At 57.4% G+C, this 21,661-nt stretch overlaps 1 long non-coding RNA gene across 1 annotated transcript; it reads right to left on the reverse strand.

The window, feature by feature from the left end:
- Positions 1-424: 424 nt before the first annotated feature.
- LOC308179286 lies at positions 425-2,768 on the reverse strand. Its single transcript, XR_013940323.1, has 2 exons — positions 1,718-2,768; positions 425-796 (listed from the first exon to the last, which is right to left on the reverse strand). It is a non-coding gene; the product is annotated as an uncharacterized lncRNA (long non-coding RNA).
- Positions 2,769-21,661: the final 18,893 nt, after the last annotated feature.

The raw sequence follows: 21,661 nt of genomic DNA on the forward strand, positions 1-21,661 counted from the left end.
CCCATCCCTAGGAATCTCCCATCCCATCCCCAGGGATCTCCCATCCCCACCCCTGGAAGTGTCCCAGCAGTTTTCTGACCCCCCCACCCCACCAGGATTTAGCCCCCAGCTGCCTGCCCAGCGCCCCCCTCCCCGTGCCCTTCTCAATATGGGGCCGCATCAGCCAAAGCCCAGCCGCCAGACCCCCCCGCCGCTGCCTCCCATGGGGTTTCGGCTCCGTGCACCGGGGTTTAAGCAGCGCAGGGGGTCCTGCACCAGGCTGAGCCCCCTCCCCAAGCTCTCCGGGGCTCGTAGCACTGCCAGAAGCCGAGGGGGGAGGCAGCGCCCGGGGCTGCCTCCGCAAGCAGCGGGCTCTGAGCAACGCTCAGCCGCAGCCACGCGATGCCCGATTCAGGGCAGGAAGGAACATTTCTCATCCCTGTAGCCGGACTGCACCATTCAAACGAGAACATTTGTACCCACTTCCGATAAAGTCCTTCAAGAAAATTCTACTTTTCTCCAACTTAAAAACGAAATCCCAGGAGAGGCAGCGGAGCGGAAGGACGGAGCGTGTTCCTGCCCTCCGCTCGGGGCTGAGTATCGATTGGCGTTGGAGTAGCCGCTTGGCGGACATCTTTTCCTGTTCCAGGCACAACTAGGTATTTTTATTTAGCGAGGAAACGCGTCGCGTTATGCAAAGTAGCTGGGGAGACGAGCGCAGCACTTTCAAGCTGATGTGCCCTGACACGCTCCTTGGAGGTTCAGGAAGGAGAAAGCTCGTGTAGGAATCTGAAAATCAGATCTAAAACCTGCTTTCCTGAAAGACAAAAAGGAACACCTGCAATTATCTGTTCTGAATACCTGGCACTTTCATTCCCCGGGCAGCCAAGACAGCCCGTGTGCTAAAAATAAAAGAGCCGCCTTGAATTTTGTTGAATTATAAATACATTTTGGCAGTCTGGCATCTCATGCAGCAGATCAAAGCATGGCGGTGTTATTTATTTATTTCCTCGCAGGTTTATTTTTACGGCTGCAGGCCCCCCGATTGCCGAGGGCTCGTTATACCCCACCTCGCGACCCAGCTCAGCGTGCAGCAAAGCGCTCAGCTCAGCACCCACACTGCTTTCAGTGGCACCAAGGAGGGGGGGGGGGAAAGGGGAATATGTGGCTGCGGAGACTCCCGGGCACCCGGGGGGTCCAGGCCCTGCTCCCTCTCCTTGGCTGCAGCATTTCCCTGCTCCACGTGGGGAGCTTGGAGCCACGCTGGGAAATCGAAGCATTGAGAGCGTGGCACGGGGCTGGCTCAGCTATCGCCACCAAGAAAAAAGCTCTCCCCACATTTTATAGCCCAGTTAGGCACAGCTAATGGGGGTGATGGGGAGCAGATGCGGAGCCGGCACCGCAGCGGGGTCACTGCAGCGCAGGGCTGGCCACGGTGGCACAGGGGACTGGCGAAGGAATGTGAGTTTATCAAACAATTTTTTCTTCGGTGCTTTTAATTGGGATTAGAAGCGCTGCAGAGGCTCTCGTGGAAACCTCTGGACTCTGAGCTTGGGCACGCAAAGCCCAGAGCGAGTTAACAGCCACTGCTAAACCCAGAGCCAGGGAAAACCCCTGGAGCAGGACCAGCCCCCGGCGCGCAGCCCCAAACCCTGGCGGGGTCTGCTGGCAGCCTGCTCACCCCACAGAGCACTTGTTGCCTCGAAATCCCACAGAGCTGAGCTCTTCCCAAGCTCACCCATGCCCGTGGGTCCCCAGGAGGTGACAGCAAGTCCCACGAGCTGCCTGTGCCACAACGCGTCCCCGTGAGAGCAGCCTCGGCTCCTGCCCACTGCGCTCTGACCCAGGTGCGCTGGTGTTGCCCCTCAGGGCTCGTTAACCTCCCGCCTTCATTAACACTTGTTAATGAAGGACCACAGCTTGTCCTTCAGAGCCTCCCAGCCCCAGGGGAAGGGTCAGCATGGGGAAAGCTAGAGCACCTGCCAAAATTAGACCCGAGTGTGCCCAGCTTTGGGTGCCTGGGGGGTGGCCGTGCTGTGCCGAACCCCCAAATGCAGCCGGTGCCGCAGCCAAGTCCCTCTCCCCCTGCCCCACGCGCCCCTGGGTGCCTCAGCTCTCCACGGGTGTGCGTCACTGCCACTAACATGACAAATTCATTCTGCCAACGCTACGAAACCTCCAGGCAGATCCGGGAGCGCTGAACCCCTCCCGAGGGGGGTGACGGTGGCACAGGAGCGACACCTCCGTGGGTCGCGCTCCCGCGATGTCTCTGCGAGGAGCAGGGGACGCGTTCAGCGTTACGCGCCGGCGTTTTTGCGGAAGGGTGTTTCACAGGCATTTTGCTCCCCGGTGGAAGGGAACTGGAGCTTTTCCCCTGACACATCGGGGTCGTGCGGCGTGGCTGGCAGGCAGGCACGGGGCAGCGGGACGCGATGGAGAGGGGGCGGAAGCGGGTGTCAGGCCGCAGCCCCGCACCGTGGCACAGGCTGCTCTGGAAAAGCAGTGCTCGCAGCCCTGCCACCCTCCTGGGGATGCTCCTTCCCACAGGTAAAGCACTGGAATTTCCAAAAATATATATAAAATTAATATTTATATATATTAAAAGGAAAGCAAGCTTTCCCCATTGCCACTTGATTCAGGTGCCTGGGGGGTCACGGGGACCCCCCCGCCGCTCCGAGAGCTGGTGACAGGGAATTGCTGTCCCCCTGCCCCGTGGCTGGCACGGTGCCCCTAGCTGGTTAGCTCAACAGCTCTTCCTCAATCTTTCCAAATGCTGAAAGAGAAGAGGAGGAAAGGAGCTGGCGAGGAGCTGGCCTGCGGCCGCTGCTCTGCCCTTGCTGGAGCACCACGACCCAGACATAAACCTGATGGACGCGATCCTGAGGTCCCGCACCAGGAGATGCAGAACCTAAAGCCCCGCAGCAGCGACCGACCGGAGCACGTCGCCGGCAGGCTCACACGGGGCTGCCAAACAACCAAAGCCCCCCGCATCCCCCCCAGCCCAGGTGCTGGCAGCCCCAGGAGAACCCCGCCTCCCCAGCCACCACGGCACGAGGAAGCCCAAAGGGGGACCCCAAATCCCTCGGGGCACCCCGTTCCCCCTACCCGCAGCCCCCGGTGGCACGGGCAGGCAGGAGCCGCAGCCCCCAGCCCCCAGAGCTGCACAGCCCCAGGCTTAGCCAGCCCCGTTCGATCGTGGAGGCACCGCAGCCAGCTCATTACACTCTTTTAATAAGATATGTGCTAGTTTTACATTCATTTTTCATTTCTGATAACGCTCTGTCCTATATAACTGCACTATTATCCTTGGTGAGGTGAGGGGAAGAATATATTTCCTAAAAGACCGGCTGCATTAATTTTGCAGTAAGCGCCATAAAAGATTTAATCTCCAGCTCCTCTTTTGTTAATGGGATTAGTGTAACTTATTTACTGATTTAATTAATTGGCGTATCTTCTGCTCGGCGGGATGCAGCAGCCCAGAAACTTGCCGCTTTCGGCTGCGAATAACCAGGCTTCGTTTCAGTTTAGAGCCTGCGAAGAGTACACGCCTGCAAGCCCTAAATTATTTAAATTAGTTCTGATAGGCCGCGCTGAGAAGAGGAGAGGAAGGAGCTCTATCTCCCCTCCGACCCATGAACTCGTGGCAGAGCTTCCCTACAGCACTGCCAATACGTTCCCGATAACCAAGTGCTGTCACTGCTGGCAACGCCGATGGATGGCCCGAGGGCCACCGCGGCCACCGGTGTCCCCACGTGCCACGTCCCCCACATCCCGGCCAGCGCAGGGCTTTGCTGCTGGCACCCACCTCCTCTCCCCTCTGGGACCCAGGGCCGTGGCCCTTGGGTGCCTCCATGTCCCGGGGTGGGGGTCCAGCAGAGGGGCACCCCCCCGCCGCCTCCCCAAGCGCTTTATTTAGGTCACCCCGCGCTCGGCGGCACGGCAGCGCCGCTTGCAGCGGGGGAGGTTGGACTTCACACTCTTGCTCCGCGAGCTGCTTTTCTAGGTCACCAACCCACAGCGGTGCATTAAAATAGAGCCTCTCCCTCCCCTCCCCGCACCCCACGGCCGCAGGCTGCGACGCCGCGGCTGCCGCAGCCGCCAGCCGGAGGGGAAGGGGTGCGAGAGGGTGGCTGCAACCCCGTCCGCGCATGCGCTGACCCCACAGCCCCCAAAATACCTGACGGGCACCTGGGGTGGGCGCAGCACCGATGTTTCCCCACACCCAGCCCCGGTCCCAAAGCTGATCCCATACCCGGACCCGCCGGGTGTCACCTCCGTGGCACCGGGTGCCGGCTCCACACCCCAGGCCACCAGCCCCAGGGCTCTCCGGCACGGTGCTTTGGGTCTCATCCTCCTGGGTTTATCTGCTGCTTGTTTCTCTTGGGGTTTTCAGGGGCTCCAAAGCAGGTCTCCTTTGTCAACCCAGGCAGAAAGTCCCTTGTTTCAAGAGAGGGGAAATGACAGCGTTTGAAACCCGCAGGGAGCCTTATGGGGACATCCCTCTGGTGCCCCAAGAGACGGCACGTGAGCAGTGTCTAGCAGGGATGAAGAGCAGGAGCCCTGACGGTTACAGTTAACACAGGGATTAACAAGTCCCTAAAATCAGTGTCAAAAAAGCTAAAAAAAAACAACCAGCTGGAGGGCTTCACCGCCTGCCAGCTCCCCATCCCCAGGTCCGTGAGCTGCGTGAACCAAAGCAACCTCTGCCACCCAGCATCCTGCTGCCCCAGGAGGGTGCAAAGCACGAGGTGCTGAGCATCGTCCCCCGGTCCCCAGGGAGCCAGGGCTGAGGTCCCCTCCCTGTGCCCGAAAACGTGCTGGGGGACAGCAGGTTGCACGGAGACCTCCCCCCATGCTGTATTCGCTCTCTTTTCCATCCGAATCCGAATCCGTACGGGTCTGACCGCCCCAAAATCTGTTTCTGCCATGGCAGCGCGGAGGTTAAGCCACCAGCACTGCGCCGCCACGGGCAGAGGTGAGCGAGCAGGGAGCTCGTCCAGCATGAGCAGCGTGTTTAACAAGCTGGGAAATCAATACTGCCGCCGAGCCCCGGCGAAACAGCACCGTGAGCGCTGCACCGCCACGCAGGGGCTTTGCGGGAGGCTGTCCCCAGCCCCAAAGCCACCAGCAACCGCCTGGAAACGCAGGGCCCTGCTCTCCTGCTCCTTCTTCCCCGCAGCAGGGCTGCAGGGCATCGCTCGCTGCTCGCGGCCGGGCGAGCAGTTTGGCTTTTACCAACGGAAGCGGCAGCAGCGGAGTTTCTCACGTGGTGCGGAGCCGGGGCTGAGCACGGAGGGACAAGGAGAGCAGCTCACGAGCTGCAGACGGGCTGTTCTGCCCCAAAAAAACCCGCCGTAAGAGCAGCCCGCAGAGATCCTGCGCCACCGAGGCAGGCAGAGAGCACCTGGAGGGGTTAAACCAGGAGGCTCGGGCGTGAGTGTCCTCACCGCCACCTGCAGCTCCTCCGCAGAAGAGACGTGCCAGCACCAGTTGCTTTGCTCCTCGGTGCCGTGGGGCTGCCTCACTGCTGCTAAAAGAAAAAAAAAAAAAAACCTCCCAGGGTTTGGATACCCTTGAACACAAAAGCACTCAGAGAAAACAGCGGGCTGAGGAATGGTGCCCGGCAGTGGGCTCGCACCCACGCTCGGTCCCGTTAACCGGGAGACCCACGGCCGTAAATCCGAGCACATCCCCATCCAGACTCACAAGCCAGTGCTTCCAGGTGAGAAGCCAGCCCTGCCTCTGCCTCCCCCCGGGAAAATGGGGGCTGTGGCAGGACGGAACAAACTCAGCCTCCAGGAGCAGCTGCCTGGGCTTCGGCACGCCACGCTTCCAGCCAGCGCCTCGGTGCCAACAGCACCAAACGTTGGCAGCGGCGGAAGGCTGCAAGGATTGGCCTCGTTGCAAGAAAAAAATAGCTCCTTCCACCCCTGTTATCTGCTCCCCATCAGGAGCTGGCGCTGAGCACGGCGAGGAGCCGTGCAGGCTTGCAGGGAGCTGGCTGGAGAGGCAGCCCCCCCGGTGCCTCCTCCGCTGGGAGCGATGGGGTCGGAGGCAGCTGTGGGGCTGCCCCCAGCCCGCCCCAGCGCCGGGAGCTGCCTCCCGCCGTGCCAAGCTGCTCCCACAGCTGCTAATTGCAGAAACGTTCGTTCGAACCGGCTTGTTCTTCCAGGAACGGATACAAGCGACCTGATTTCCAAGAGTGCTCGGATGCGCCCGCACGCGGGCAGCCGATGGTGCAAGGGGCACGGCTGGGTGAGGATTTCCTGCGGTGTGGGGAGCAGTGGGATTCCTGCTGGGCAACCATTTCCCACCCTGCTCATCCACGGCTCCGGGCTGCAGCCCCCTCCTCTCCTCTGCTTGTCCCGACGGCCACGTTGAGTGTGTTTGTGCAGTGAGAGCGGGATTCCTGGTTACGGGTGGAGGTGGCCACCTCTTGTCTGCCATCACAGGAGCTTAGCCAGCAAAGGCACAAGTCCTCCACCCTCCTTCAGCCTGCCGTGGTGGCTATAAACCTGTGGCCGTGCTGCAGACCGGTGACAGCAGCCCGGTGACAGCCCCTCCAGGGACACTTGTGACACACGGTGTGTCCTGATGGGTGGCCTAAATCCCACGGCCCCCTCCAGCTCCGGCACGGCTCCGGGCAGGAGGTGACCCAGTTGGAGACGTGCACGTCCCCAAAATCAAAGCTTTGGCAAAAGCCTCCCCATTGCCAGGTCCTGCCTGGCCCGCAGCCACCTCCCCTTGAGACGGCAGGAGAAAAAGACCCTAAAATAACCCCGAGTGGGGGCAGGAGCTGCTGATGGGGTCCCTGAGCTGTGCCCACCCGTGCGCCTGTAAAGTCTAACCTGAATTTCCATGCAAAACCTGACCACGATTCGTAATTGTCTCCCAGGGGGTCGAACCTGGGCTCTCTGGGGAACTCGGCCCCTTCCTCACCCACACCAGCACCGGCCCCAGCCCCGTGCTGCCGGCCGTGCCCCATCCTGCGGTGGCACCTGGGGACAGGCAGGGCCGTGCTGCTGCCGCCGCCAGCGCCGCCGAATCGATCCCCGTTATCTGCATCGTGATGTGCCTTGGCAGCGAGATAAGTGAGCCGCAGAGAGCAGCGCCCAGCAGCCCGCCGCAGGACAAAACACCTCCGGATCAATCCCGAAGGCCGGCTGCGAAGCCGCATGCGCAGAGCGGAGCATCCACCCCGGCCCCACACAGATCTCTGGGTTTCTCCCCACCTTTTGGTCCCTCTGAGTTCTGGACCCACATAGAAAAACCTTCCAGGGGTTTCCCTTTCCAGGACCCCCCTGGCGCTGTGGGTGGCCGCCTCAGGGTTTCTCCTCGTGCCCCCAGGAGCAGAGCCTGGGGCAGGGCCAGCAGCTCCCGGTGTGCCTGGTGCGCCCGAGCCGGCTGCGGCAGCCTCCTCTTTTCCAGGGCTGTAAATCCCGACACGGAGCTTTTTCTGCTTCTTCCTGCTTGGCAGCAGTTCAGGGCATATTTGTGTTTTGGCTGCCAGCAATGCAGCATTTACAAACCTGCCCTGGATTTATCTGCTGCAGAATCGGCCACTAAATTAAAAACACAGAAGTCGGGGATGTGGTAGGAACAGCAATTTTACAGCAGCCGGGCTGCGTGCCGGCCCCCTCCTGCCCACAGCCCCCCTGCCCCTGCCTCGAGGCACTCTTTGCAGCGTCGGCTGGCTTCGTTTCTCCCCTAAATGCGTTAAACGCTCATTTTGCCTTTTTCTGCTGCCTCCTCCGGCCGCTCCCTGCCCAGCTGCAGCCGGCCCCGTGCAGGCGCGCGCCTGCCTCGCTGCTTGAGCACGGCGACTCGCAGGAACTTTAATTACCTTTAAAACCCTTAGTGCTTCATCAAGTGGCCTGACAGCTCGCGCCGCGCTGGAGCAGCAGGAGGACAGGGCAGCCACACAAACCTGCCTTTTTTGGGGCAAGCAGGCTCAGAAGAGACCCTCCCCGGCCCGTTTTGGCCATCCCTCCCCATCAGCATTCCCAACCCGTGTGCCGAGGAGCAGACAACCATGGTGCCAAGTTACCGCCAACCCCACACCACGGAGCAGCGGGTTTCAGCCAACAGAGAGGATTTTCTGTGCTCCTCCGAGTCTCATCGCGAAGTCAAAACCCAGCCCTGGTACAGCCGAACTGGGCACCCAGGGAAACGGCACGCTTTGAGGACGTCTGTCTGCACGGCAGCTCTGTGCAGCGCTTGCCTGCTCCGTTTAGCAAAGAGCCAGAAGCGCGACAGCCCCAGGGGCAGGGAGGAGACCCGAGAAGCGCGGCGGAGCCGGGAGGGCTTTGCACCATCCTGCAACATTTGGCACCAGGGCTGCAGCCGGCTCTCACCGCCCTCGCACTGCCAGGAGAGGTTCAGCACAGCTCCTCAGCCACCCAGATTCCAGGAATTTCGCTCTGTGCTATCAAAGCTGGCTATAAAAAGAAAGAGGTTCCCTTCCCAGAGCTGTCAGGAAGGAGCTGAAGCGGCGATGGGTGACCCCAGGGCTGTGGTGGTGCTGGGCGATGGGTGCTGAGCAGGACTGGCGAGCATCCTGCACCTACGTTTGCATTTAAGGGTTTTAGTTGCTACGTGGAAGAAGACAGCAAGCGCTATTAAACTTAATAGAGAGAAAATGGAGCTGAAATGAAAACAACATGGAGGAAATTTAGAAGGGCTAAATGGTCTTCAGTTCCCAAGCGGCCAGGACAAAGACAACATTAATAACCCCCATCGAGTTGGCAAGAGGCAGGACTCTCACGAGGAAAATCAGCGGCCCTTATTTTCTGACCTGAGTAGATGGGGACGAGGCAGAGGGACGGGGCCTTTGCAGGAAGGGAGGGGTTTTGGCGCAGCAGCCCGCAGGATGGCACCAGCCGGGGCTGCTCCTTCCACCGGCACAGACGGAGGTGTCCAGAGGTGGAGCAGCAGGGACAAAATGCAGCACACAAGGTCCCAAAAAGGACCCTGCAGAGAAGCTCTGAGCACCCTGGCTCTGCCCAGGGACACCAGAGACCGCCTGCATTCCCAGCTGCTGCCCTTGTAGGCATCTCCTCCAAGCACATGCTTTCATGCTCTTCATCATATAACCACCAGCGCTCCCTCTGATAGCCCCAACCACCCCCTGAAGGAAACAGCTTCAATTCTGCCCCTGCCACCCAGCTGGGTCCCGATCTCTCGACACCAGCCTCAACCCCACGCCACCCTTTCCTTCCCTGCAGCTACTCCTCATTTAAATCGGCATAATTGTTATTCTGCCTTGTTAGGTTCTAGCGCGCAGCTTCGAGAGCTTATTTAAAATTCACTGAAGCCTCCCCACTCAAAAGAATTTAAAAGAAACAACCCAAAAGGCATGCCTGTGGGATTGTTCTTGAGCAGGAGACAGGAGGACCGCACGTGTCCACCTGCTCCGCAGTGCAGCAAGGGGGCTGCAAGCAAGCCAGCAAGCAAGAGGGGAAAGGAAATTGGGTTCTTCTGCAGCTTGCTTTTTTTTTACTTTTTTTCTTTTCTTTTTTCTTTTCTTCATTTACAGCCTGGCCTGTGCTGCCCTGCACCTTGCCTTCAAGCCCAAGGGGTTGGCACAGCATGTGGGGGGCCGGCCTGGCGGGGGGGCTGCAACACCTTCCCCAGAACACAGCCCGATATCCCCTGGCATCCCCAAAGTCTGTTGTTCAGCCCAACGCGCTGAAGCATCTCTTCCTCCTCTCCCTCTCTTCTTTGGCCCCAAAAGAAAATTAAAAAAAAAGAGGGGAACAAACCCAGTGCGGTATTTCAGAGCAAATCACTTTGGAAGTGCGCTCAAAGCTCTCACGGCACAGCTTAAGAAACATAACACGTCCTCTCAAAGGAGATGGGTTTTTTTTTCCCCCATAAAACGATCCGCTAACCGCTTCCCAAACGCACCACAGGAGGATAATCTAAAGGCATAAAAATGCTCGCCAGAGGCGGGTTCTGTAGGATGCTCTTGTCAGCAAGCCCCCTGCTGTGCCCGCACGCCCCTGCACACTCGTAGCTGTGCTCGCACAGCACCCAGACCTCCCCGTGCTCACAGACAGGGATGCAGGCACCTCCCTGAAGGCACTTGTCACAAATTCAGATGTTTCTGCTGTTCTCCCTCCCAAAGTTTGCCATCATCTTCCCCAAAAACCCCGCAGGCCCCGCTTCAGCCCCTAGGCACCTCTAAAACCGAAGCCTGAGGGCTTCCGAAGGCATGAGAGGGTCCCTGAACGGGGCTCTGCACCGTGCCCCTGTGTGGTGGCTCGCAGAGGGATGGGACATGGGAGTGAAGATGAGAGACACAGGCACGGTGACCCCCTTCGATGTGCTCAGCCCCCCCAGATCGAGCTGGGGAAGCCTCATGTGCTCATGCTGCCTCTCTGCTTTAAAACTGCAGGGAGCAGAAGCTGGAGGCACGAGCACCGCGTCAGCTAGGAGAAGCAATTTAACCAGAAAGAGAAGGGGCGAGAACTGGGCACTGCTCATCGACATTTACTTAATTATTGAAAAAGCCACAATGGCACAGCAGGGAAAGAAATTCATTAAAGCCTAACTCAGAAGGAAAGCATAACCAGGCTTTACGATTTATTTATTTTTTTTTGACTGCAAGGTACAGAACCGAATGGATGCTCGCAGCCCGACCAGCAGGCAGGGAGAGCGGGAGGCGCTCGGCAAGGAACCTGCAACCGCCACCATCGGGCACGATGAGTCTGGGAGAGAGGCGGCCAGGAAACAGCATCCACCCAGGAGGCAACAGCTGGGCTGCAAGTGCCGACAATAACACCGAAAAATCGGGTTTATTTAGTATGGAAGAGGAAGAATTAGGAGATGTATTCACGCCATAGCGCGATGAGACATTTCATGTTGCACCATGAACCACACTAAGCCAATAAACAGAGATTATCAGTGCTAAAGGCTTTAAAATGCAGCAAGATCTGGAGCAATTGAAGCAAAACCTTTTTAAAGAGCTGCCCAAGGAGCTATTTCTAGATTGGCACTTTTGCCTTTTTATGTCCAGGAGCATGGGAAAGATCTTTAAAAGGCTACTTTAAACTGCAGCACTGTTATTTATTTTCCTGCGTGTGAAAACAATCCGTGTCATCTTGGAACTCGTTGGTCTGACATTGAAGCCAGGCAAAACAACGGAATAGCTGAAACAGGCCTCACTTAATGAAGAGGTGAAATTTAATTAGTGCCAATCACCACGGGTTTATGAAAAGCAGATTTCATTAAACCAACCTGATCCTTTTATGAGGCTCCAAAATTAGTTTACCAATGCAACCGGGCGTCAGATGCCGCTGCGGATGACATTTTGATGAAGAAGCTGGAACGATATAAAAATCAACACCGAACCTGTTAGACCTCTAAACAGCTGCTTAGCAGCTGCCCAAGCATCAGAGAGGGGAACTGGCCTCACAGCCCAGCGAGCCGTCAGATAACGGGGTGACGAGGGGTCCCGTGAGGCTCTGATGGAGCAGGGGCACCCACAGAGCCTCAGCCTGCATGCGGGGCCAGCCCTGTGAGCACTGGGGTGAGTTTGCCCTCCCTGGATGGGTTTAAATAGGAAGCTGGCTCCTCAAAGCTGAGTCTTCCTCTCGTGGATCTGCTCGTCAGGGCAGTGCTTTATTCCAGGGTAACGCCAGACCTCGGACCAAAAGATTCCTTCTGGCCTTAAAAGCCATTCACATGGAGTGCTGGGGAAAGGGGAGACAGCTGGTGAGAGTAATTTCGGGTTTCTCTCTCCTCCCACCATATCTGGAGGCACACACACATCACTCTATTTCCGAAGCTTCCAACAGGGCCCCAGCCCCTGCAATGGCTATGCCCGGCGACAGCTATTTTCCATACCGTATTTCTGCCCGAGTTTTAATTCCTCTCCCGGGAAATCAGCAGCAAGCTCTGTAACAGGCAACTGAGAAACAGCAGGCTTGGAAGAGGAAGGTGCTAGAAATTCTGCTGTGAACCAAAAGCCGGACATGCAGGAGGGAGGGCTCAGGGAGGGCAGCGCAGCCCCTGGGCGGCGGGGAGGCTGCTGGCACCACATCCGTGGTGTGGTTACGCGGACACCGCAGACACCGGGCCTGGTCTTTGCAAACAGCCCCCTGCCACCACGCAGACCCTGGATCGGAGCCCCTGTTTGGGGCTGTACAAGGGGGCTGCCCCAAAACGTGTCCCCACCAAGGCCTACCACCGCACCAAGGCCAACACGTGCGTGCAGGCGCTCACCGCGATCGGCAGCGGCTCCGGGGGAAGGAGGCGCTGAGCCCCCGGCCCCTTTGCTCCCGCTGGCAGGCTGCCACCTCTGTCTCCTCACAAAGCTCCTCTGAAGTGCTGCAACCTCCACGGGAAGGGGAAAGTCACTGCCTGCTGAGCGCAGCCCAGGCGTGAAGACCTCCAAAGGCTGCAGGGGAAGGAGAGCAGTGGCTGGGGGCTGGCATGGGGCTGGCTTTGGGGTGAAAACCAGCAGGACAGGGACATGGTCCCCTGGGTCCCCCCCCTGCAGCCCTCCAAGCCTCACGCAGACCAAACGGTGAGGGAGGAAGATGAAGGGCACGTCCCCGGCGTCAGGCACCCGGGTTGGTGCTCAGCCACCGGGCCTCAGAGCGAGGCTCCGCAGGCCGAGTTACCCCAGTGTCTGCAACCCAGCACCTCCAAGCACTAGAAGTGGCACTGGAGCAGAAAACCAGGCAGGACTGGCCAGAAAACAGCTCCTGGAGGGCACAGAAAGGCAGTGCCCACCCCTCCAGCCCCCCCATTGCTCTGCAGCCCCTTGCTGTTGAGATTCGGCTCGGGCCCGATGGCAAAGCAGCGCCCGCAGCCTCTGACGTGAGCCGTTCCAGTTGGCCTCTGTACACAGAGCTTCCTCCAGCCCGCTGTATTAATCGATGCAGTTAATTAGGCATTTGCCAATTCAGTTTGCAACATCGTTTTAGCTTACTCGAAGGGGGGGGGGGGGGGAGGCAAATTTCCTGTAAAAAAAAATGAAAATGGAAAAGCAAGCAAAGTGCTAATGACTGGAATGACAAACGGCTGGCAGAGCGGCCCGCAGCATCTGCAGGCAGCTCAGCTCGCACCTCGCAGCACTAACTAAAAAAATAATAATAATCACGGGATCATTGCAAAGTCAATAACTAAGACAGTCAAGAATTACTTCCACTCGCTTTGTAATCAATCACTTATCCTGCCGAAAGCAGGCTGCGATTATTGTCCAGGTGGGGAGAAAGCATTTCGTCCTTGGCTTTCCTCGGGGAAGACGTGGCGTGGTGCTGACAGCCCATCGTGAGGATGAGGAGCGATCGTTTCCCCAACCAGAGGGGCTGAGGGGCAGCCATGAGCAGTGGGTACTAGGGGGAAATGCCCCATGGTCCTCACGAGCTGCTGAACCTGCACAAAGAAGCAATTTTCCTATGGGTACTGCCGTGGTGGGAAATCAAACCCAGAGGCTGAAGCCTGACCCGAAATCCACAGAGCACAGCCATGGCCTCGGCCTTGGTCCCTCATCCCCCAGCAAAGGCTCCCCAGGCCCTGATGGCACCTACCCGGAGCAGGCCTGCACCTTCTGTTGCTTTGCCAACAGCAGGGAAGGTAAACATCACGAAGAAGCATCGCTTTCACCCAAATTATTCTAAAAGGCGATTATGAAGGATAATCCCCTGAAAAATTACGGCCCCACCGGCGTGGTGCGGGGCAGGGTCGGTGAGCCGCTGGCCCAGCCCACGCCATACAGCTGCGCCTCGGGTTTCCGCTTTTCCTCTAATTTAAAATAGAAGATGGATAAAGCACCAATTAAAATATAAAGCAAGCTGTGGCTTGCCTTGGATTAAGCTGGGATTTTCAAAGGATGCTGTCCCAGCCTGGTGGAAATGAAGAGCCTTGCCTCGGAAGCTCTGCAGCCGTCTGCATTCAGCGCCTTTGAAGATCCCAGGCTTTTTTCCAGGTTTTTGCTGAAAGCACAAGGAACATAAATGGAGCATTTTACCCTCCAGCTGCCAGGCTTGCCCGTCACCCTCCCTAGCTACAGCTCCTGGCTTCTGCCCGGCAGGAGAATGTCTCTTAAAAACCAAACGCGTGTTGGTGGCACACAAAATGCCCCGGGTGGATCTGCTGGCCCAAGAACTGCTCGGGCATCCAGCTCACCCCAGGAGATGGGCATCTCCACGGGGAGGGATTCAAAAAAGGGTGTTCCTGAGAAAATGAGGGATATTGATTTGGGCTCCTTCAAAAATAGAGAAATTCCGGAATATCTGAATATTTGCTGGCCGAGCTCCCAGCCTTCCAGCAGAGCCCAGAGCCCCAGCCCCGATTTCACGCCTCTCTTGCCCTTTGCGCTGCCCCTTGCACCGCTGCCTGCCCAAAGTCCTCCTGTCCTGGGTGCCAGCAGCCAGCTGCCGTTTGTGCGATCGATGAGAAAGCAATTCAGGACAGCAGCAGCATGTTAAGAGCAAACCTGCTGGAAGCCTGGGCTTTCACAGATCCACGCCAGTTGGTGTGATAGGGCAGGAAGGAAGCAGCGCGGGACCGACACGCTGACCTTTACAAACCCGGTTCCTTCCCCAGCTCCCGATCCCCAGCCCCTGCCAGCAGAGGAGCGAGACATCCATCATCATTTACTGCCAGGCTTGCAGGAGGGGACTGGGGAAATGGAAGGGCGCTGTAATTACACAGCTGGACTTGGCACTCGCAGTCCCATCTCCACCTCCCATTTGTCACTGCAGAAATAATAAGAAGACGAAGCTGTAACGATCCAGCCTCCTCCTAAAAACGCGCAGCATGGCAGTGGCTTTATTAGCCGGATCAAAGGCAAATCAGTGTGGCCTCTGCTTTGCCGTGCTTCCTGCGGATAATTCAAATAAGTGTGTGGAGGAGGCAGATTTGCCCCAAGCCCCCCAGCTCTCTGCAGTACAACCCCTGTGCCCATTTCCCAGCCATCCTCTTGAAGTGCCCAGAGGTGAGCGGAGTGCTCGGCACGCTGGGGATCTCCGAGGGACAGCATCTGGCTCCACGTGGGCCAGGGTCCCATTGCCAAGGGAATTCCTCTGCTGCAGCCCCCGGGCAAGGGGATGCCTGGAGCAGCTCCCAGCAGCATGGGGACATGCAGCCCCTCTGTGTCCCCCAGGGTGAGACAACAGGACACGCTTATCCCGAGGGATAAAAGCCATGTCCCATAGCAGAGCCCGGCCGGATCCTGCCGTGGGTGCATGGCGTGCTCTGATGCGGAGGAAGGATCCTGGCTGCGGGTGGCTGGAGAGCAAAGTGCTGAAAGCCTGCTCCGCCGAACGGGGGAGGTTAATTACTGCGATCAAAAATATCCGGAGGGAAAAAATGTTACAGCAGATATTACCAATTAACCCAGAAATCTAAACATCACAATTGCTGCAATTAATAGGATCCTACACTCGCGCTAATTACCAGGCTGCGCGAGAGGCGGGTGTGCCAGGAGGGAGGGGAGCTGTGGGGGGCCCTGTGAACCCAGCAGATCCCTGCTCCATGTCTCGTCCCGTCCCGTCCCATCCCATCCCATCCCGTCCCATCCCATCCCATCCCATCCCATCCATCCCATCCCATCCCATCCCATCCCATCCCATCCCATCCCATCCCATCCCATCCCGTCCCCCCAGTTATCGCGGACAGGGGACCACAGCACCGCCACGCGAAGCGTCTCGCCCGTTTTTGCAGCAGCCAGCTTAGCAGAATGCACGCTGTCACCTCGTGCTAGAGCACAGAAATGTTGAGTAAGGCTGGGTAAAACAAAAACCAACTCCTTTTCCCTCCGACAGAGCTCGGGATCATCTGTTAGCTCCAAGTGGATTTTGCAGTCAAGTCAGCAGCCCTTACTACCACCTGTCCCCACAGGCTCGCAGGGCATTTGCAGGCAGGAGGGAGCATCCTGCTTTCCCCCGGCACTTTTGTAGGGTTTCAGCTTTGTGCTGATTTTCCTCAAAAGAGGAGAAGGAGCTTCCTTGGCACGGAGCAAAGCCTCCCGCTAACAGAAGCTTTGCTCTGTAAGTAACGCTTGGTCCTTACCGCGAGCTGCAAATCCAGCTATCAAGAGCAGGACGACGTGGTATAATGGATGTGGTGTCAAGAAAAATTAAATCAAGTGTCAGGATAAAATTCCAGGGGGGACCATACTTTTATGATTCATAATGCCAACCAATTATCTCCCTGACAGGCCGAATGGCCGCATTTTATCATGCCCAGCAGCCTGGAAAGGGAGTTGTGCAAATTGGCGAATGAAGAGATCCTTTAACAAACTCGGCGAACGCTGTAACGATTGCTCGCACGCGCTTCATTTTTCAGCTCCAAATGACAAAAAAATACAAAAAAAAAAAAGGAACTTAGCGTGTGCCAGAGCTGATACAATCCCCCAAAAAGCAACTCTGCCTGGGGGGGCACGGGCACATTGCCCCCCTCCGCCCCAGAGTCCGTCCCAAAACGCCAGGCAGCTTTTTTTTCTCAACAGCTGCCACGCTCCGGCGCTGCTTGCTTTGGGCGCCGGGACATCAAACCGAGGCTGCGTTTCCGTCAGAAATACGAAGCAATTGAATATCTCAAGCAGGTAGGAAACATCGCCCTTGGTGACGACTGCCCCCCAAATTACATCAGCTGCCGCGATTCAGCGGCGGGGCAGCCAGGCGCCGCCGCAGCAGCAGGCGAAGCGGGGCTCACGCAGCCGGTCGAGGCCGAGCGCGTCGGGTTGTGCACGCCGCTCGCCGCTGTCGTCTCGCTGCAGGAGCCAAGCACGGTGGCGGCAGGCGTCCCCAGAAAGCCCCCGCAGCACCCAGGCCGGGCCCCAACGCGGGACACTCTCCAAAACCTCCAAATACCGACCGCTGACGTACGAAGGTCAGCGTGCGGGGCTAGCGGGAGGGAAGGCACCGAACCAGAGCAAAACGCCGCGTTGTTGTTTTAATCCCTGGTGCAAGCACACTGAAAAGCAGAGGTGATCTTCCCCGGGGCTCCCCGGGGAGGTGCAGCCTCAGGAAAAGGCTGTTTGGGGCAGCAGGGGGAAAGAAATGCCACCTGTTAAACCAAATGCCACTAGCACTCAGCCCTCTCACTGGGTGCTTTGCCTAAAACATGACTATTTTCCCTAAAAGAAAGCAAGGGGCGCTCAGGGTCACATGGACCACCATTACACGGACCTTCCCCAAGCATTCAGGCCAGGTGTTCGCAGGCTGGAAGTGAAAATAAAACACCCAAGCTGCCACCAGCCGGGTCCCCAAGGAAAAGCTGTCACCGCCTGGGGCCAGGTGCCCCCGAGGGCACTGTGGCGGCAGGTTGGGGTAGGAGGGCTCGTGCCACCCCGCTGGCACCGTTCCCCATGGCAGAACGGCCTTAAAATAACTTTTCCCCCCTTCCTTACGCCCGACGAGGCTTCCTTCTGGCAGCTCGCGTGCAGGCACGTGTGCGGACACACACGCACGCTCCCCAGCACACCGCAGGCAGCGGCACTCTCATTATCTTTTAAATAAAGCGTTTTTAAACTCTCTCTCGGAATTTAGCAACAATCGCCATGGATACCAATCACCGAAATCCCTCCGTCGCTATGGCAACGCCTTCCCCATCTTGCCTATTTATCCCGGAGCTGACACGCCATTTATTGTGAGTGATAGGAAGAGAATTTGAAAGCAACCTTCCCCCGGCGCACGGAAGCATGAAAACCCTCGGCGAGGAAGTGACTATTAATAGAGACGAAGGGGCTGCGGCGCGCCAGCCCCAGCGCGGCACCGGGAGCTCGGTGCCTGCACGCCGAGGGCCACGGGGACGAGACGCAGGGTCCTGCAGCGGGGCTGGGTGCTGGGGACAGCCCGGGGGCTCTCCAGCCAGGTGAACCGCACATAAACACCTCTGCTAGGTCCTTATGGCGCCCGCCGGGGTAATGTTCAAGAGGCTGGAGATCTCGGCGGTGCTTATTTCCACAATGTACCTGACAGAGCAGCACGGTTTATTATCCTCTGTGTCTCCAAGGGTCACGTACTGCGGAGCTGGAGCCTGGTGAACGTGCTTAATGCAGCCTGCTGCCCCAAGGAGATGGAGGTGTTTAAGCACAAGGGCTCCTGCCGCCGAGCTGCGGGCGCTCACGCGGCAGCGATCAGCCCCTTGGCAGCGCAGGCTGGAACAAAGCCTCTCCCCGGCGGTCCTGAGCCGGCGCCAGGGCACCGAGCACGCTGCGTGTCAGAAACACTTAGTGCCGGGCCAAGGAACAGGCAGGCATCATTGCAGAAGGAAGCCCCCCACCTCTGCACCCTTCGTGAAACAAGGGGAAAGGCTCCAAGGCCCCGGGAGGAGATGCTTGAACCCCCCCAAAAAAACATCCTCCCCTGCCCCTCCCGTGGTGACACCGACCGAGAGGGAGGACAAGGACGGCGCCAAGGGGCTGAGCCCAGGCAGCGGGCAGGATGAGGGCTCCTTCTTCATCCCCTCTGCCACGCTGCGTGACCACGAAGGCCTCTCCGCGCGGTTATTACGCACTGCAACCGAAAGAGCTTCATGCTTGGAGGGCAGGAGACAGCCACGCGGTGCGGGACCGCTCCTTTGGGAAGGACGGAGCACAGACTGTCACATCTGATCACGGAGGACACTCGTCCTGGAGGGTGATGACAACGTGCTGGCTCTGTACCTTGTTTCCCATCGATGGCTGGAACTGTCTGGGGAAGAAGCTTTGTGTTTTTCTTGCCCCTCGTAAGAGCACCACGGTCCAGACCAAGTCCATCCGGTGACCCATGCCTGAGGAGAGCGATGTGAGTGCCAGCCTACTGTTTTTTTTTTTTTTCCTTAAACACCTCTGTCATGCAGAAATGCATCTCCAAAGTCACCCCTCAAAGAGTTTTGATCAATTCCACCGGATCCTGGGAGCAGACTGTCCAGACACCGACATTGCTATGCAGACCCAGGCCTGGGAAATGGACCAAAGCTAATAGGAATTCAGCGCGGCCGCCGATGATTTGTGCAATTATGAAGTGCCATGAATCAAAAGGTTAACTTCCAGACAGATCCCTGTGGGAGAGCCCTTAGGCATCGATTTCAAGTTTCATACGCTGTTCAGCCAAATCTCTTTATTACAGGACGACGGGAGCCTCAGCATCACGCCACCGAGACAGCTGAAGGCTACACGGGGAGCAGGTTAGTGCAGGACACCCGGCACGGCAGCGCGGAGCTCTTCGGCGAAGACGCTCGGGAAGCGCTGCGCTTCCCCGAGCTCATGAGCCATGAGAAACGCGAACTGACTGCAGTGGGCCGAGAGGCCGTTAATTACAATAACCCGAGCCACCGAAACATCTGTGATTAACAGGAGGGCTCTGGGAGGCTGAAGGCGTGTGAGCAGATCACTCTGAGACAGCGACGCACCGACTGCGGCACTCGAGGCAGGTGGACACGGACACACAGCCTCAACACGGGCGGGGGGGAGATCTGCAAAGATGATACGTCTCAGAGAGGTTTGCTGTTTGCCCAAAAGCCTACACAAATACCCCAGTTAAAGCAGCTTTCTGCTGTGCTAAATCAGGACGGTGGTACCAGCACAATCAGGACGCCAGAAGCACGGGGACAGCGGTGGGGAGATGTGTCCGGGTGCAGTCTGGATCCAAAGCGGTCTCCCCAAGGGACTCCCCCTGGGGAAGGACAGGGTGGACACACAGAGCAGCCCACGCAGGACAGCTGGCTGCTTCTCTCTTGGAAGCACAAACCTTTCCTGCCCTGCTGAACCAAACAAGGTTTTCAGCAGCAGCGGGGCCGGGGGGGCCCTGCCCACCTCCCGCTCGGTGGCGTTTCCACCGAGATCCACGCATGAGCCGGAATCGCTGCAGCCGGGCAGGCTGAGGGCAGATTTATGAGATGTTGGGCACAAACGGCTCTTGCCCAGCCAGCCTTACGCCGGCTCTGCACACCCACAGTCGAGCCACCAGGATGGACACAGCCGTTCGCTTCTCCTGAAAGGATGCTCCCCCACTCCGCAAATGTCAAATCTCAAACGCACAAGGAGAAATGAGATCAACCAGTCTGAGAAAGCCACTGCTTCTCTCTCCTGTTTGTTACACAGCGCTTTACATCCCTTTCGTTATCATTCATAGCCATAAACACACGTGGGACTTCCAAGGATCTGTCAGATTAAAGACTCTGGCCAGAAAAAAAAAAAAAAAACAACCACAAGCTAAGCCCAGACATAGCACCGCTAAACAAAAAAGGCCAGAAGGAATCACAGCACGGGAGAGACTAGAGAGTTCTCCCCCCTGTCAGTTCACATGCAGTGACACAAAGAAACCGAGAAAAGCAACAGCATCAGAACCCGAAAATGCTTCCCCCGTTAGGAGCAGACGTGCAGGCAGCCGAGAAGGACAGCGAGGTGTCAGGACGAGGCGCACGGAAAGCACGGCAGCCCCTCCGTGACTTGGAGGCGTTCGCTGGCAGAGCTGGGCTCCTTTCAGATCAAACGTTTTGATCTGTGAATTGTTATTCCAAGTCTTACTCCAAGGGGAAAACAGGAAGCAATCAGCAAATTAAGAAACCTTTGAAGGTATTTTTCCCAACCGTTACAAAAGACCAAAAAAAAAAAAAAAATACCCATTTGATCCTCTGGCAACAACAAAGGGCAAAGGAAGATTCCAGACCTGAGGCACGAAGCCATGCGATGGGCTCAAAGGTGACTCCAAGCGAAGGGACAGCACAAAAAGGATCAAGAAGCACAGCCAGGTGCATGCGATGCATACGGACATGAAATGAGAATTGCTGCCCTGAAAATGGAGCCCTTGACTTGCCTCAGCTGTGCCAGCAGAGGTGCACAGGAAAAACATTTGCTTTGGGAACAGCAAACAGGCTGGCTGAAGGGCACCTTACTTCTCCTCTCCGGCAGGATTTCGTGACCCGCTCAGCTCTTCCTATTACGGGACCAGAACAGCATGATGAATCTTCCTTTATAACAGAAGGCTTGTTTCAGAGCTCACCTAAACCAAATACTGCCTGCACTGAGACTTGTACTGCAGTCAGCTGAAGCTTCAAGGTTTTACGGAGACAAACTCGTCCTTGAGCACTACCCAGTCATCCGGGCTTCAGTGAAGGCTGGGTGCTGAGACCCACCCCCGAACAAGAGACTCCGGGGCTTGTTTCCAGTTTGAACATAATCTTACCACCAGGTTTGGCTTCATTTCCCCCAAATGCTCACAAGCAGCCGGGATGAGGACGGCTGCATGAGCTGCATGAGCACACCAAGACACCAGCAGTTTGCAACAAGAACAAACTACTACAGCAGAGTGTCCAGTTAAAGGGACTTCTGAACCCAAAATAGTCGAAGTCTATAATCACTGCCTCGCTGTCGTGTTTGGTTTCTGTCAGCCCCCCCCTCCCCGCAGACTCCGAAAGTGATTATAAAACCACTGCCGTACACAGAGGTGGATGCAGACTGTCAGGCACATTCATAAAAATGTCTTACTCTGCAGGATAATCGCCTTAAAACCGAGCTGCTCTACATAGCCACTGCCCTCATTTGAATTCAGCGTGGTTTTGAAGCTGCAGAGGCCTCAACCACGGGGCTTTGCCTCCTTCCTGGCTTTCCGGTAGATTATCTCTATGCCTTGCCATTAAGCTTGTTTTACTACAAATTCGGCTGGTATTTGCTGTGTTCAGCCACCATCGCCCATGTTGTCTGTGTTACAGCATTTATTTCCTGAGCAGCTGCGGGATGGCA

Source organism: Anser brachyrhynchus (assembly GCF_964034855.1).
Source record: "Anser brachyrhynchus genome assembly, chromosome: 17".
NCBI lineage: Eukaryota > Metazoa > Chordata > Aves > Anseriformes > Anatidae > Anser > Anser brachyrhynchus.